Source organism: Manacus candei, unplaced genomic scaffold (genome assembly GCF_025592945.1).
Source record: "Manacus candei isolate 608988 ecotype Guabito, Panama unplaced genomic scaffold, ASM2559294v1 h1tg000014l, whole genome shotgun sequence".
Lineage (NCBI taxonomy): Eukaryota > Metazoa > Chordata > Aves > Passeriformes > Pipridae > Manacus > Manacus candei.
In genome coordinates, this window is record NW_026138062.1 from 37638179 (window position 1) to 37654954 (window position 16776).

Sequence of the window (16776 nt, forward strand, 5' to 3'; positions counted from 1 at the left end):
CAGGATCTGAGTGAGAGGCAGAGACACGCCCTGCCTAACATGGGATGCTAATGGCATCCCTTTGGCAGATAAAGCCAAGATCTTTGGAAAAAATACTCTGCATGCCTTTTTTTTTTTTTTTTTTTTTTTTTTTTTTTTTTTTGTGGGAGCTTAAAGGCAGAAGTTTCTAGATGCCAAACTGGAGGAAATCATGTGCTTGTTGTTGATAAATTCCAGGAGTGTAGTAACAGAGAGAAGAAAGTTGTGGAGTTACCGCCTTACAGAGTACTTTGTATGCCTTCCTTAACATCTGTCATTTGTAACCAATGCCACTGAATGCAGTTATCCAATAAGATGCCAAACTGTCAGCATTTCATTAAAATATGATGCAGAGAATAGTTCAGTAAACTACTTAGCATGCCAAATGCATAGTATGTACCAATATATTTATCGTATAATGTTCTTAAGAACTGCAAGCCTCTGTTCATTGAGAGTAATCAATTCTATTTTCCTATGCAGTGGACCTTGAACCTTGCACTCACATTGCAACAATTTAATTTTTCCAAGGGACAATCGGGATAAGTAGATGCAGTACTTCTACCAGGAACATTGGCAATAAACTCTATTGATATGCTGGGCTAAAAAAGCCCCACAGACCTCTGCACACTGTGGGGACAATCTAAAAATACATAATAAAAGCTTGATTAGTATAGCATGCAACACGGTGAGGAGTGCGTGCTGCTGAACAGATATAAAGTCTTGACAACGTAAAAGCAACAAAACCAAAGAAAGTGATTCAGCGGAGTATTCAGCTCAGCCTTACTGCCATTTGAAATAAAGGACAGTTATGTTTTTAGTGGAGCTGAGAGAATCTACCCCACTGACAGGTAATTAACAGTTTGAGGACAGCTTCAGTCCCCTACTCAGCCTTTGGGTTGCCTCATGAAACACTGCCAGTTTCTGGGACATATAAATCCCACGTGTCAAAAAGCATGGTTTTCATAACACTCAGTGACCTTTCTCGTCTCTTGTATCCCTTCTTTCCCTTTTGTCTGAATACCCCAAAGTGCTCACAGAGACTGTTCCCAGAGAATTACTTGGTGTGCAGCTCTCTCACAGCTGAAATAGGGTCTCTCCTCTGATATTGAAAACTAGGCAGCACTTCATCAAGGCAGGACTTGTATACGTGTTCAGCAACCCTCCACCACCTCTCTCGATGAGAAGCCTGTCTCCTGAAACCTCGTTGTGCGTATCTCTTTCTAAGGCAGAAAGGAAATATCTATGATACCACATATCTCCTTAAATCCTAAAATGGTTCAGTATTGCTGGTTCTACAGCAATACTAATAGATATCATCTGTTTTTTCTATAGCTGGGAGGTTCACAGAGGCCCTACCGCAGTGTTCTGCTGCTTCAGTTAAACAATACAAACCTAGAAATAAATTTGAGGTAAAATCTCATCTCTTCCACCTCCATTGAGCATCCTGGCCTGTATCAGCAATAGTGTGGCCAGCAGGAACAGGGCAGTGATTGCCCCTCTATACTCAGCATTGGTGAGGCCACACCTCGAATCCTGTGTTCAGTTTTGGGCCCCTCACTACCAGAAAGACATTGAGGTGCTGGAGTGTGTCCAGAGAAGGGCAACAGAGCTGGGGAAGCATCTGGAGCACAAGTCTTAAGAGTGGTTGAGGGGAGCTGGGGTTGCTTAGCCTGGAGGAAAGGAGACAGGGGGGACCTTATCACTCTCTGCAACTACCTGAAAGGAGATTGTAGCCAGGTGGGGGTTGGCCTCTTCTCCCATGTAACAAATGACAGGACAAGGGGAAACAGCCTCAAGTTGTACCAGGGGAGGTTTAGATTGGATATTAGGGAAAATTTCTTCAAAGGGGTTTGTCAAGCATTGGAAAAAGGCTGCCCAGAGAAAGGTTGGGTCCCTATCACAGGAGGTATTTAAAAGACATGTAGATGTGGCACTCAGGGACATGGTTTAGTGGGACTTGGCAGTGCTGGTTGGCAGTGCTGGGTTAATGGTTGGACTTGATGATCCTAAAGGTATTTTCCAACCCAAAGGATTCTGTTCTAGTCTAGTCTAGTCTAGTCTAGTCAATTCTCCCTGACCATGCTTCTAGGGGCTTTATTTCAGATCTCAGTAAGATCTATAAAGATTTGCAAGATTTACAACCTCGAAATTCAGATTACATATTAGAATTCCAAAAGAGGATGTGGAATCCCAGTTCTAAGCTTCAAAAACCAATAAAATAGTACATAGACACACTCATACTTGTATAGACTGTGCTTACATTAGAAACATCTTCATAAGGTCAGATAAGGATTTTTCCCCAAAATGTATGTCTCCTCAAGACAAGCTTGCTGGAGGGGAAGATGTGGGGAAGAGTAGAAGGAAAGAAGGGAAGAAGCAGAGGAATAAATTCAATTTAAGCATGCACGGAAGGACTAAGGAAACCTGTAAACCTATCCAGGGTTATAAATGATAACTGAAGCAAAGGGCTTTTAAAGATGTGAAATCCACCTGCTCTAGCAAGGAGAGATGAAGACAAATAAAGACTTATGATCTGTGTCAGACAGTTTGCTGCATGTTTGTCCTTCCCAGCACTACTGTGTATTCCCCTGAGGAAAATGGACTTGTTTGCTGCTGTGGAAAAGATAATGGCCCGGAGTGCTGCCTGGAAAGCGACTCCTGTGCTGCCGCATAGCCCTGATACATACAGAGTAAAAAGGTACTCTTAATTACAGACAAGGCTCAGACTGCATACATCAAGCCAGATGCTCAGAGCGTTTACTACTTTGCCTATGTTTACAACATCCAAGCCCAAATCACAGCTATTTATTGTGGCCTTTCTCCTTCTCTGATCCTCCATTTTGGATGTGCTGGCCTGGCCCTGCAACCGGAGGATACAAGACAGTGGTACCTGTGGGACAGCAGGCAGCATGGCCCCTTTCCTGACCTTAGAGTGCAGGTTCAGACCTCGATTATTTGGAGGATAATACTTGAGTGGTCAGCTCCTGTTACAGTCTTAATCACAGCAGAAATATAATTAATAAATTCTTCTGCATTATGCAAACATTTTTGTGGGCTGTGTCAGCTCTTCTGTGAGTGAAAGCTTGTTTTAATCACTCAAGAGAGGATCTGACTGACATAGATGCAGATCTGCTGAATACAGGAGTGAGTAGTCTGGTAGAGTTGCTTTTCAGAGCAAAGTTTTCAGACTTTTCATTTATTTCCAGCTGCTCTTTTGTTTCATACCTTCAATACAGACGACATGACAAAGCGTCAGTGCCTGAAGCAAAGGCTGCATCAGACCAAGAATTAATTTGAAGGGATGTGTTTACTTCACACTTAATAGAGGACTATGGTCATGCACTTCCTGGGCAGTTTTTAATAGAGGAATTTACACTTAACTGGTAAAATTTTGCTGTTAATCATAAAGCCTATTAGAACAATAGGTTGCTTATAATCATGCTGTTTACTGCTTTATCTATGACACTGTATAACACACAATTCCCATGTCTTTAGTACAGTAATTCCTTCCTTCCTTCCTACCTTCCTCCTTTTCTCCCTCCTTTCTCCTTCCCTTCCTCCCTCCCCCTTTCCCTTCCCTGTTCCCTCTCTTCATCTGCCCCTGTAATGTGCTGACATAGGTGCCAACTAAAGGAGGTGATCAGACCAACTCATTTTAAGTGTTGCTATTCGAATGGCATCCAAACACTGCTAATACACTCTCCTCTCCTGCTCTCCCCATTATCAATGGCTACAATGGTTAACAGGCTACGGTGCAGTCAGAAGGCAGTCATGGTGCAGTTGGGTATGTCAGCATTTCTTCACACTTGCAGAAACATTGGTCCCAGGTCTAGCAGCTTATCTGAATTTCTCCACTACAGCATCGGCTGGGTAGGATTTGAAAACGTGTACAAATTCTGGTAAAAATAGAAGGAGCGGGCATACTTTTTGCAGTGAGATTTTGTGTCACACCCCTTCTCCTGCTGCTTTTTTAATTAGTTTTGCATCTATCCAGCAAAGAGGGTAATGAGAGGCTCTGTCTCTTTGTTTTGTTGTTGTTGGGTTGGGGTTTTTTGGTTTGGTTTGGGTTTTTTTTTTTCAGATTATGCCTATCATCAGAATAGGAAAAATCCTTGCTATGCTTTTTTTTTCCTTCTCTTTTTTTTTTGTAGCTCTTACCAGTTTCACAGGCTCTGACTTTTTTTCCAATGGGTCAGCTACATTTTTCATGGCCTGGGGAAGAGAGACATGAGAGAAGAACACAACTGGCCCCAGCAGGGCTGCTAAGGGTATGTGGTGAGAGGGGGCACTCTCTGAAACTCTGTGGCTGCTCTATTCCAGTCAGCCAGCCCTGTATGACATTTGTTCACCACCTAGCAATGTTTCAATAGCTTGCACCAAATTTACTTATTGATGGGTGTCCCAGGGAGGCAGATGTGGCATTTATCAGGTGCCAGTTAGCAAACTCTGCTACCTTAGCCAGTAAATTGAAGAGCCACTGCTGTATCAGGAAAAAGATATTATATACAAAGCACCTATTAAGAGTCTTATCTCTTATCTGTAGTGAATCAGTGTGAAATACTCAGGCTGCTACCTGAACTGCAAATTCAAAATATTGTTTGGGTTGAGCAGACTACAGGGCAGAAAAGCAGTTTCGTGCAAGCTCCTAATCCAATATAACTGCAACTATCCACACTGAGGTTCCAGGTGATAAAGATTGCTCCTGAACACATCCATCAGGCTCTGTGCAGCCTGACATGGCTGTCCTTGTGCAAGCATCGACTGTTCCCTTTTCATTGGTTTTCTCCCTCCTATCAGAGGTTGGAGAATATGGCTGTTCTCCAGGAGGTGGGTTTTGCCCTCCTACTGCCAGATGCTGCCTGTGCCCTTCTCTGACCGAAACCTCCTTCCTACCTGTTTTGTATGCCAGTTCAATCACTAGTGTTCATGGCACTAACTTCTGTCTAGCCATCCATCACAAGACATTCAGGGCATCCGTTATGATATAATTCATTTGAACAATCTATGTTCATTATTAATGTTCACTTACTGCAGACTAAAGTAACCCTGGCTTGTAAGGTCTCTCCTCTTCTCAAAGCTGTCTTTACTATAATATTATAATTGCATTTTCTGCTGTATCTGCTTGCTTGCTTGCTTCTTAGTGCTTTTCAGGATGTTGTCCTTCTTCACAACTTCTGAACTGTGCCATTTGACCTGGAAAATATTTATTGGGGATTAATATGCACACAATCAGTGCTGTGACTGCAGCTTCTGAAAGCTGCTTTGGAATATAGCTCATCCTTCACCAGGCCAAAGGGGTTAAATACACAAATCTTGATCTTCTTTCCTAAGCTGTGGCTCTTCTGCCACCGAAAAGAGAGGAAATTGGAACCTTAGCAGAACAGGGACAAGCTGTGTTTTTTTCAATAGCAGAACAGGGACAAGCTGTGTTTTTTTCAATCTTGTGGTTTTCAGTGTTAATCTGAACAAATTCCACCTGGTTTCCTCACTGACCATCCAGACACCACTTGGTGCACAACGCTCTTGAATGTGTTCTTGTACCCTTGCAGGTTGCCCATTCTTCAGGGTTAGTTCCTTTTTTTCCCCTCAGAAACAGCAGAATCTTTCATGAGGTTAATTCACATCTGTGCACTGGGAGGGACAAGGTGCAGGAAACCTCAATTGCTCTGTTGCAAACCCAGATATTGTTACTAAGGAGGGGACAATATAAACAGGTGATAGGACTCCTAAAATGCTATAAGAAGATGAGCTGACCTTAAGACAGCACATGGGACTCCTTTGAGTTGGGGACACCAAATCCTGGCCATTGATTAGGATCCTCAATTGCACCCTAGGAGTAACAGAGAATAAATATGCAGCCAAACTGTTCTGGATCTGCTACCAAGCCCTGCTTGCTATTACAGTAACTGTATGACTTATTTTGGTTATTGAGAGCTGGATTGTCCCTTCCCTGCCATGCAGAATCAGTATAAAATGCTGTAGCATTTTTATCCTCCTAGGAGCAGAAGGAGCATCAGCTCCCTTTGCCTTCATTGCACTGAGACTGCATTTTACATTTTAGAGAAGAGGTGTAAGCTGCAACAACAGGACTGAAAGCAACAGAACTGAGAACAAAAGGCAAGTACCTCTCAGTAGAAAAGGCAGAGGGAATACACAGGAGACCTCAGCTTGGCTGATCTGATGCTCCTCTCCCCAGCAGTGCCCTTTCTAATCACAGCACATTGTGCATGCTTGCACTGCTTTCCTCACCAACAATTTCATTCAGGCTGTCGATTTAGCCAGGAGAGGCAGAGTGGGTAAATGAACAGCAACCAGATTGCTTGGTAAGTCTCTGCTCTCCCATAAATTCACTACTCATCTCCTATTCCCTTCCTTTCCCATCTTTGTAATTTTTATTTCTGGGGTACTGCCTAGGGTCCAGATGCTTGTTTAGGCATCTGTAATTCACATTCTTGAGAGTACAGAATAGCCATGTGTTTGGGCACTCTGTCATTCAGATCAGCACTATCCCCAGCCATGACTCTTGCACATCGAGTCTTCACAGGGAATTTGGGAGATCATCTAGTCCATCCTCCCACCCCAGCCAAATTGTTCTTCAGTGTCTTGGACTATGTATGTGCAGAACGTAACTCAGGGGAAAGCTGGTCTGGATTAGACATGGGGGGATGTTATCCCCTGAAAGTGGTTAACAATAGTAATGAGAGCATAGTCTGCATGCCAGGGTCAAATAAAGAGAAGAGAATATTTGGTTTCTGTTACTGTTGTGAGTTAAGTTGTAGATTTAGGTATATCAGCCTGAGGACTCTTTAAAAATGTTGTAGTTGTGAAAGCCAAGAATGAGCATAGCAACTGCAGCTTTTCAGATACAGCAACTTCAATCTCTTAAAAAGGAAAAAAATTGTACCTTGAATGTGACTCAGCATTTAGCAGTTTCCTTTCCCTTTTCAGTTGATTAAATGTCCTCCTCTATTAAAAACCTCTTGATAAGACAATTAGACCTATTAGCAGCTCATAAGAATCTATGGTTGGTGTTATGACCCACCCCTGAAAGTAAGAGTAACTCAAGTTCTTGTTAATAGATCCCTTGGGGCAGATTAGACTGAAACAACACTGAATGACCACCGTTTAGAAATAAAAATATATATATGTAGATGTTTATTTTAGAACAATTTGGTTGCAATGGAAGGGAGGTATGTAGCTGTTTTGGTTATTATCTGTAGTAATGTAGCAATATAAAAGTATACAGGTATAGCTTAAGAAGATATGTAACAGAAAGAAAAGAAGAAAAAGAAAGGATAAGAGTAGAAAGATACCACCACCGGTAGATGCAGCGATGAGTCTTGATTGTTGCAATTTAGATGTCCATTGATTGAAGTGATGGTTGCAGTCTTGATGCATCAGGGGTGTGGGAAGCCCATGGAACGCAAAGTCCAATGCTTAAGTTTGCATGGGAACACCCAGGTACCTCCCTAGGGCAGGGATTTTTACACTGTCTGTTGCAACACTGTGCAATCCTCTGGTGGAAGGCCCCAGAAATTAGTCTAGGGGCACTTCAGGGGTCTTTGATGATTTATAACACCTTCCAAGATATGGCAGCTGCCTCTCATGTCAGTGTAGTTGAGCCAGTTATGCCCTATCAGAAAGGATGAGTACCTTTAGGCCTGTGTGTAAATGTCCTAATACCTCCCCTGGCAGGGAGAGGGGAGTTTTACTACTGAGGCAGTTGCATAAGGGAGTACATTGGAATGATAAAAAACACTATCCTGCCTCCACAAGGAGGCTCAAAATCCGGTTTGTAGCCTCCGGTGTTCATTCCGTCTGTCTTGTGCGAATCAGAGGTTTCACCACCACACACAAAAATTTCCCCTTCAGTTGGTGGGGAGGGGTGTGGGGGTGATGGTGGTGTGCAAACCTGGCCTCAGCAAAGCACCCTGCTGCTTTTGCAAATGGATGATTGAGTCATTAACTATTAACACTTCAGCTGATCACGGTTGGTAAATAGAATTACTACTCTGAGAAGAAATACTGCAGATAGCATACAGCAAGTAGCATGGCAATATAAGTACATTAAAATACTGTGTTACATTAGCAGGTGAATTCCTAGAAGATGATCAGGGAAGCTGTCACAACCTGGTTGAGGTCATCATTGAGTGATAGCTGCAGAAAGAAATATATTGTCTATACAGCTGCAAAATCTGTAAGCAACTATCTTTCATTTAACCTGCTCTGACCTGAGTTCCAGCAATACCCTATTTAGGGTGGGCAGACCGTGTCCTCTGTGTGTGACTGCAGACCCAGCTTGGAAAGGTTCCCCTTGTCTTCCATGGATGACAACTTTCATTCAAAAGGTACTAAGATCACATTAATCTCCCTTTATTCTAGTGCCTGCTTCCTCGCATATTAAAATCCTCTTCTGGCTGGTTCATTTGGCGATGAAAGCATGTCTTCCAGATGACAGTATCTTTAGCAGATACCCAGCCCCCTCTGCCTCGAGAATGCTGAAATCAACCCAAGTGCCAGAGCTGCTCTTTAAAATATTAAATACACAAATATTTTACAAATAGTATTTTAGCTGTGAATAATAACTTGGTGTTGCCTGGAAGAGGCAGACAATTTACATCCTCCCTTTCCATATGAGCTGTTTTGCTGTGACTTCCAGATGCCAAATAAATTATTAATCAAGTCTGGAAAATACACTGAAGCGTACCTTCCTGAGAGGAAGGGTGATGCTAATCACCAGATGAATTTGGCATGTAAGTCACATTGCCCTAACTAGCTGATCAACATCTTTCACCACCATTTTGTTGTGTTCAGGGTTTACCTGTCTAACTCAGAATATGTTGCAGGTGTGCACTAATTCCTCCTTTTCAGTGCCACCACTGATGATGTACATTTGCCCTATGATTGGCACATATGTAGACACAATCTACAGTGCAGACAGCAGAACTGCACAGGATTTTGGTGAGGCTTTAGAAATCACAGGAGAAAACCCCTGCAGATCCATGTGGTTTGGGTTGTTTTTTGTTTCTTTTTTTTTAATTTTTTTTTCATTTGAGCTATGATTAATGGCTGCATTAGACGTCACAAACGGAAGGATGCAGTTTGTGAACACCTTCCCATTGATTTGAGGCCAAGGTGGTAGCGAAAAGGAGGAATGTCTCCTATTTTCATTACTTTTTCCCAGCTTATTTTTACGGTGTCACAGGCATTTGATCAATCTTAGCATAGAACAGAGAACACAGAACAGGAGACAAGAAAGAACACACACTTCAGTTGGACTGTTAATGTATGCCCTGAGTTAGCTGAGGACTCTTTCTAAAGAAGTGGACTCCAAGATCCTCATCAGATAAGCAAATCCACCAGGAGAAGCTGAAGACAGTGGTCAACCACTGTCCCCCGCCCACACTGTTATCATTGACAACTAACCACTGGTCAACCAAGTGATCTTGTAAAAGTCTCTCCTTGAGTCCTGATATTTCTATTCAAAGCCTGATGGAGCCATAGCTGTGCAGTTGGGTTCTCACATCTCCATGGTCCTGGTCTCTATGCAGAAAGCCTAGGCCTTCAAAGTATGGCTGATAGGACTGGTGATAAGTACTACTAAACAAAAACTGGCCTTTAGTGGCCTCCAGAAACACGACCCTGGAGTTCCCCTGCTGCTAGTCTGGCATCAGAGGGAGAAAAGGTATGACAGCTGTGCACAGATCACTCTTCTTTTATGCAGAGAAGGAGAGAGGAAGAAGTCAAATGCTTTCCCTGATGATTCTCTGCTACTTTCTTTTAAAACACATTTAGACTCACCTTTTAAGTGTCCGATTCTACCCTGAATATTTTATACCTATAGAAATACCTTACTGCAACCGGAATGCACAAAGACAACCCAAAAATACATTCACACACAACATACCTTGAGATGCATAACACTCTTTCTTCACCCCTCTGTATGCCCCCAGTATTTCAGAATCATCTCTTGGCATCTTGCTTAGTGATAATAAATCAGGCTTAGCTGCTATGATCCACAGCCAGTAAGCATCCTTGGTGCATACCTAGCTGCTAACCCACCCTGTAGTAATCCAAAGGTTCACCTGAGTGTATGTATTCATAGTGTCTCATTTCATAATGAAGTTATTAATTGGAAAGTCAGACAGATGAAATGCCAGCAAAACAGTATGACTTAATTTTCTTGCCCCTTTTCCCAATCACAGCAAGGTGTAGTGCTTCTTTCTTCAGTGAGACCATCACCTCATCGTGTTAGGTACTGTATAAAAACAAATACCAAAAGCGTCTGTCTCAAACAAATAACCTATGTATAAATTAGGAGGCAACACATGGAAGAGCAAAATGGCAATATCAGGCTGTCAGGAAGGATCTTGGTGCACAGCTACCTACTCACTGTCAAGATTTCTGTGACAAAAGATACATTTTACGATTTGTTCTTTACAACATGAATATAATTTTTTGGTGATGATGAAGGAACCCCAGACACCCTGTAAATTAAATCACATTGAATAAGACCCTGGATGAAGACCATAAGCTGGCGAAAGCTTATGACATATTTCTGATGCCTTTCTTTAAAAAGAAAAATACATTGCTAATTAATGACTGATGGTATTAATATAATGAAATACTTTTACGTGTTCAAACTCAATTCCACCTAGAAGGCTTTATGCATAAGAATATATATCCAGACCAACACAGTTGTTTACAATGAGTGAAGACACCAAATCTGTCTCTTGTACAAATGTGTCTGCTGGTTTGATCATTACTCCCAGGAAATAACGTAGCAGTTAGAGCCAGTTCCTAGCAATGGAAGAAATATTAGAAACAAGGAACATAAATCAGCAGAACACAAACAAAAATTGAAAGTTTGGGCTTCTCTTTATCTTTTTCCTCCTTTTTCCTTTCACACACTTGATTTCGGGGAAATATGAAACAGAAGATTTCATCTGCCAAACAGAACACATCTCTGATGCTTGCAAAGGCATTGTGGATCACAGCAGCTGGTGGGACATCCCCTTCAGAAAGTGCAAGGGGAGCTGAACACAGGGAAGGCTCTTCATCCTGTATTGATGTCTGCTGTACTGTTAACCATGGGCATATAATCATGTCCTGTAAGTCCTCAACGATTTTTCAAGAGATACTGTCCTTTATCATAGAAGGACACCCATTTTTCATGTTATCAAAAGCACAAAACCATCATTCAAAATGGATCATGAGACACCTATTTGTGAAATTAATGTTAGCATGTCATTCAAATTTTTGTTTTGTTTAGGTGATTAATTTGTCTGTTACACAGTATACAGGTATGATAAGCAATGGGGTCTCTCTCTTGCAATGTTATTTTCTGTTACTGATGTTTTCTAAGAGATCAGTAGGTTGGTACATATAACCTATAAATGTGCTTCCAAGATAGACAGAGGTAGACACTTCCTGAACAGAAACTTCTTAGCTGTTTCAATTTCATGGAATATGATACTCCAAAAAATTGATCCTTGAACCTGACTGAGAGCTAAAGAAATAAAAAGGGCCAAGTTTAACTTTTTAGGCATCTCAAAGGCCATGGAGTTGAGTCTCAAGATCTGATGTGAAACTTGAGGAGGCTCTAGTTATGTAGTGACCTTGTTGACAAACAAGCAAGGTAAAAGTTGAAAGGCGTAAGATTGGCATTTTGTTATGATGACTTTTATTTCATATAGTATAAAACAGTTCTGGTAAATATTCTTATAAAAAGCAGCATAATAGTGAGAGAAATACTTCTTGTAAGTCCACACACAAACAAAGAATAGCAGTCTTATAGAAGCTACAAAGAAACTATATGGTAGCATTTTTCAGAACAGCTGGTTTTGGAAGAATTTAACTACAAATGCAGTACACAGGGATGAATTTAGTTGGATGACTTAGGGACTCAAACATTATCTACTACCTTCCCCTCTCCACTGGCACTGCTTGTATGCATGAGCTTGCTCTGGACAGGGTGCATTGGCAACCCTTCTCCCTTTCAGTGGCTCTTGGTGTGCATGATAAATGTATTTTGGCCCATTGAAGCAAATGGAAAAACCTCTCATTTCAAGGTAATTTTGCAGTAGAATTCTCCTTGAAAAGGCTCACAATTAAATGGCATCTGTGGGTGCCTTTCTGCTCTGGTCGTCCTGTTGAACCAAATTTCAACAATGCACAAACATGCACCCTTGGAAGTCTCCATATGCAAGCTCTACAAGGAAATGTGGTCCTGTGTGCTCCACAGCCTTCACTACTTGCCTACGGATTTTAAGCAGAATTGATTCAGATCTAAGCTGAAGGCTCTTCCTGTGCCTATTAATCACCTTTCCTCATGCAGTGTTTTTGCAGCTGCCACTACATACGCTCCTTGGGCACTGGTCCACTGTTTCGCATCTCCCAAAGTCATGCCATAATCACTAGCACTGATTTTTCATCCTAGGTGGTAGGACAAATCTTCTAGGGTAGCTATAAATGATAACTAACTTCCATAATTATCCTGACACTTCACTGCACTCTCAGTCAGTTGGTTAGTGATTTAATTTATAATGATACTTTAGTAATAAATATTCAGATCAATCAACTTTCTGCCTGAGATATTTTATTTATATCTTGTCTCAGAAAATAAAACCAGAAGGACCCACTGTGATCATCTATTCTGATCCCTGAAGAAGGCTCAGGGTTAAGACCTGAGCCCAAAAAGAACTACGTGTTCAGACCTGTCCTGTGTTTGCCGAGATGGAAAAATTAACTGCAAGCCTTGAGAAGCTGCTCCAATGTTACACAGGAGAGTGGCTAAGACCAAATCATTTTGTGTGGAAAAAAATTCTTTTGAATTTGTAATTACTATGTAATTTGAAACTTCTTTAAAAATAAGATAAAAGGGAAGCATTCGCATGCATGGGGAGTAGCGTATAAAGAATGCAGGTTTTCTTTTATATCCCTATTACTCTATTTGATGCCATTCAGTTTCTGTAATTGCCTTCATGAGATTATCTCCAGCACAATACGTTTTGAAGTCAGTGAAGACTAAAATTGTATTGTAATACAGGGGCTGCTTTGTCTCCGGTAGATCTTTAATAAATTTGTGGTCAGCAGCAGTGTTATTTGGTAAATAATATAAAACCACAGCAGGTTTACTCAAAGCAGGAAAAGCCTCAGGATGACTGAGGTGCAAGAAACAGTTCTGAATAAGCAATTCAAATGGAGGAGGCATTTAAATAATTAACTTCCTTTTGATAGAATTTTCCTGCTGCAGTGGAAGAAAGGGAAAACAATTAACAACCGAAACACTCTTTCTTGCCTGAGCTGTCCCTGACTGTGTGAAATAAAGGGCTTGACTTCAGGAGAGGAATTGCAGTCAGACTACCCTCATAGCTGAGGAAATCCTTTATAAAGGAAGAGGAGAAGGAGGTAAAGGGACCATAGGCTCTGTGCAAAGATAGGTGTGGGGTGAGTTCTTCTTAATACCTGTATTGATGATCTGGACAAGAATATCAAGTGCGTACTCAGTAAACTTGCAAATGACACCAGGTTGGGCAGGACACGATCTGCTGGAGGGATCTGGATGGGTTCGATTTATGGGCTGAAGCCAGTTATATAAAGTTCAACACAGGCAAGTGCTGGATCCTGCACCTAGGTCACAACAACCCCGGGAAGCACTACAGGCTTAGGGCAGAGTGACTTGGAAGCTGCCTGGTGGAAAAGAAGCTAGAGGTATTGGTTGACAGCAGCTGAACATGAGCCAGCAGTGTGCCCAGGTGGATAAGAAAGCCAAGGACATCTTGGCCTGTATCAGCAATAGTGTGGCCAGCAGAACCAGGGCAGTGATCATCCCCCTGTACTCAGCACTGATGAGGCCACACCTCGAATCCTGTGTGCAGTTCTGAGTCCCTCACTACAAGAAAGACAGTGAGGTGCTGGAATGTGTCCAGAGAAGGGCAATGGAATTGGTTAGCTTGGAGAAAAGAATGCTCAGAGGTGACCTTCTTGCTCTCTGCAACTACCAGAAAGGAGGTTGTAGTGAGGTGGACATCAGTCTCTTCTCCGAGCTAACAAGAAATAGGACAAGAGGAAATGGCCTCAAGTTGCACCAGGGAAGGTTCGGATCAGATACTAGGGAAAATTTCTTCATGGAAAAGGTTGTCAAGCATTTAAACAGGCTACCCAGACAAACAGTTGATTCACCATTGCTGGAGTTATTTAGCAGATGTGTAGATGTGGCACTTGGGAACATCGTGTACTGGTGGACCTGGCGGTGCTGGGTTAACAGTTTGACTCCATAGTTTTAAAGGTCTTTTCCAACCTAAACTATCCTATGACTCTATGACACCACAGCACCTTCACCACCTCTGAGCCACCCATGCCAACTATGCTTCTCAGCATCTGCTGTGCTGCTTCCAGACCATCCATGGACAATTAATGTCTTCTAGGAGCGGGGCTGGGGTTACGGCTGGAGGTCTTTCAGAGAGAACAATAGAATACATGGAAATAAAAAGGGAGGGAGAGGTAGGTGGATGCCTCAGCTTCAGTGTGAACACGTTTCTCAAAACTTACCCAGTACAACCAATAATAACAGGCAGAAGCAGGCAGTGCCACCTGCCTTACCTAGCTGGTTACAATGCACATGGGATTGAGTCACACATCTGCTGCAGAAAGCCATGTACACTTCACAGTGTTCAATTACATGAATAGGAGATATCCATCCCCTTTTAAATACAAATTGTGTCAAACTGTACGATATCATCCAAAAATAGGATAAGCTCAAAAACTGTCTTTTGAATTGTATTCTGCTTGATTTGAAACTGGGGGAGGAGCAGTAGACTGTGAAGCAAGCACCTTTTTCTGCAGAGACCTACAGAAAAACCATTCCATGACCCATTTATACAAATCAAGCCACAAAGCCACTCAGCATTTTCTCCTAACACTGTTAATTGAGAATTGACCAGTTTACTGTTGCTACCTAATTCAATTTAATCCCAATCATTTGCATTTGGGAATTTGCTTAAAAATAATCTTGAAAAGAACTAAATATATTAAGGCGAGTGGTTGGGAATAAGACTAAGAAAACATAACAGAAAGCACTGATGAGAAATGCAGATCATGTATGTTTGCAGTCAAATGCCTAGCATTATATGTCTGAATGGTATTCCTGGTTCTTTAATATTATGTTTACAGCAGTCATTACAGAAAAGCAAACACGTTCACACATACAAAACACACACACATGCACACTATAAAAATACCCTGTGAAAATCAGCCCAGTCTGAAAGAATGGGGGCTAAAGGGAGGGGGAGAGTTCAAGATAATAGAAGACGCAGGAACTGACTGAGCTTGCCAAATCTTGATGATGCTTTTCTGGCCATATGTCTCTGGTCCCTGACTATGACAGAATACTTTTTCAACAGCATTTCCAATTTCTTCCACAACTTCAAAGAGGATATTCCGGGCAAAACCGGACAGAATTCTACCTTATTTTCTGTGAAATCTGGAAGACTGTAAATCTGGAAAGGAAAAGTATTTTTTGACATCTTCCAGGAGTGCGAAATACTTAGCTCAATCCTGCCCAGGAGACTTTTATATGCTTATGACTGAATCCTTCCCCAAAGAGGGAAAGAAGGAATGGAACCGGGGTCTAAGGACATAGAAAGAATAGCACAACATGGCTGTAGGAAAAAAGGGCTTGGTCAGGTCTGGGTATGAGGAAGAAGGCAGGGAGACAAGGTAGGTCTCCATACCAGGGAGGACAGATTTAAGAAAAGGAGAAGACGGAGAAATCTAGTGGATGAAGGGAAGGCGATGGATGTAGCTTTTCTGGAGTTTAGTACAGCTTTTGATACTGTCCCCCACAACATTTTTTTGGACAAGTTGTCCAACTGTGGGATGAATGGTTTCATGGTGCACTGGGTGAAGAACTGGCTCAAAGGGTTGTAGTGATCAAGGCTACATCCGACTGGTGACCAGCCACCAGTGGGATCAATTCCAGATGGGCCATTCACTGAAGAGTTGAACTCAATGATCCTTGTGGGTCCCTTCCAACTCAGAATATTCTGTGATTCTGTGATTTTGTGAGAGCCAGTTTTGTTCAATATTATTTATCAATAATCTGGATGCAGGAACTGAATGCAGCATTAGCAAGTTTGCTGATGATTCTCTTCAGGGACAGGAGGCCTTGCAGAGGGATCTAGTTAGATTGGAGCATTGGATTATAATTGATTTAAAAAGTCCAAATGCCGGATCCTGCACCTAGGATGGAGTAATGCTGGACACAAGTATAAACTGGGAGACAGGTGGTTGGAGAGCAGCCCTACAGAGGGAGATCTGGGGGTACTGGTCAGCAGCAGCTCAGTGTGAGTCAGCAGTGAGTCCTGGAAGTCAGGAGGGCAGACTCCACCCTGGAGTGCATCAGGCGCAACACCACCAGCCAGGCAAAAGACAGGATCGTCCCGTTGTATTCGGCATTGGTGCAGCCTCACCTCACCTTAGTCTGTCACAGCTTGAAAGATAAAGTCTCTGCTTTGGTTTGCAACTCATGGGGGGTTGTTTTCACTTTTCCCTTGGGACAAATCTCCTGTCAGGGCAGAACAGGTAGGCTACTCCATGTTACAGAGGAGCTGGGGTGCTGCATCATCTCCACAGCCTCCTAACTCACACTTCACCTTGCTTTTGTCCTACAATTCTATTTCTGCAAAGCACTTACATGCAGATTGCAGCTGACACTTATAAGGCTACAAGTTAGACACGTGCCTATGTATCTGTGAA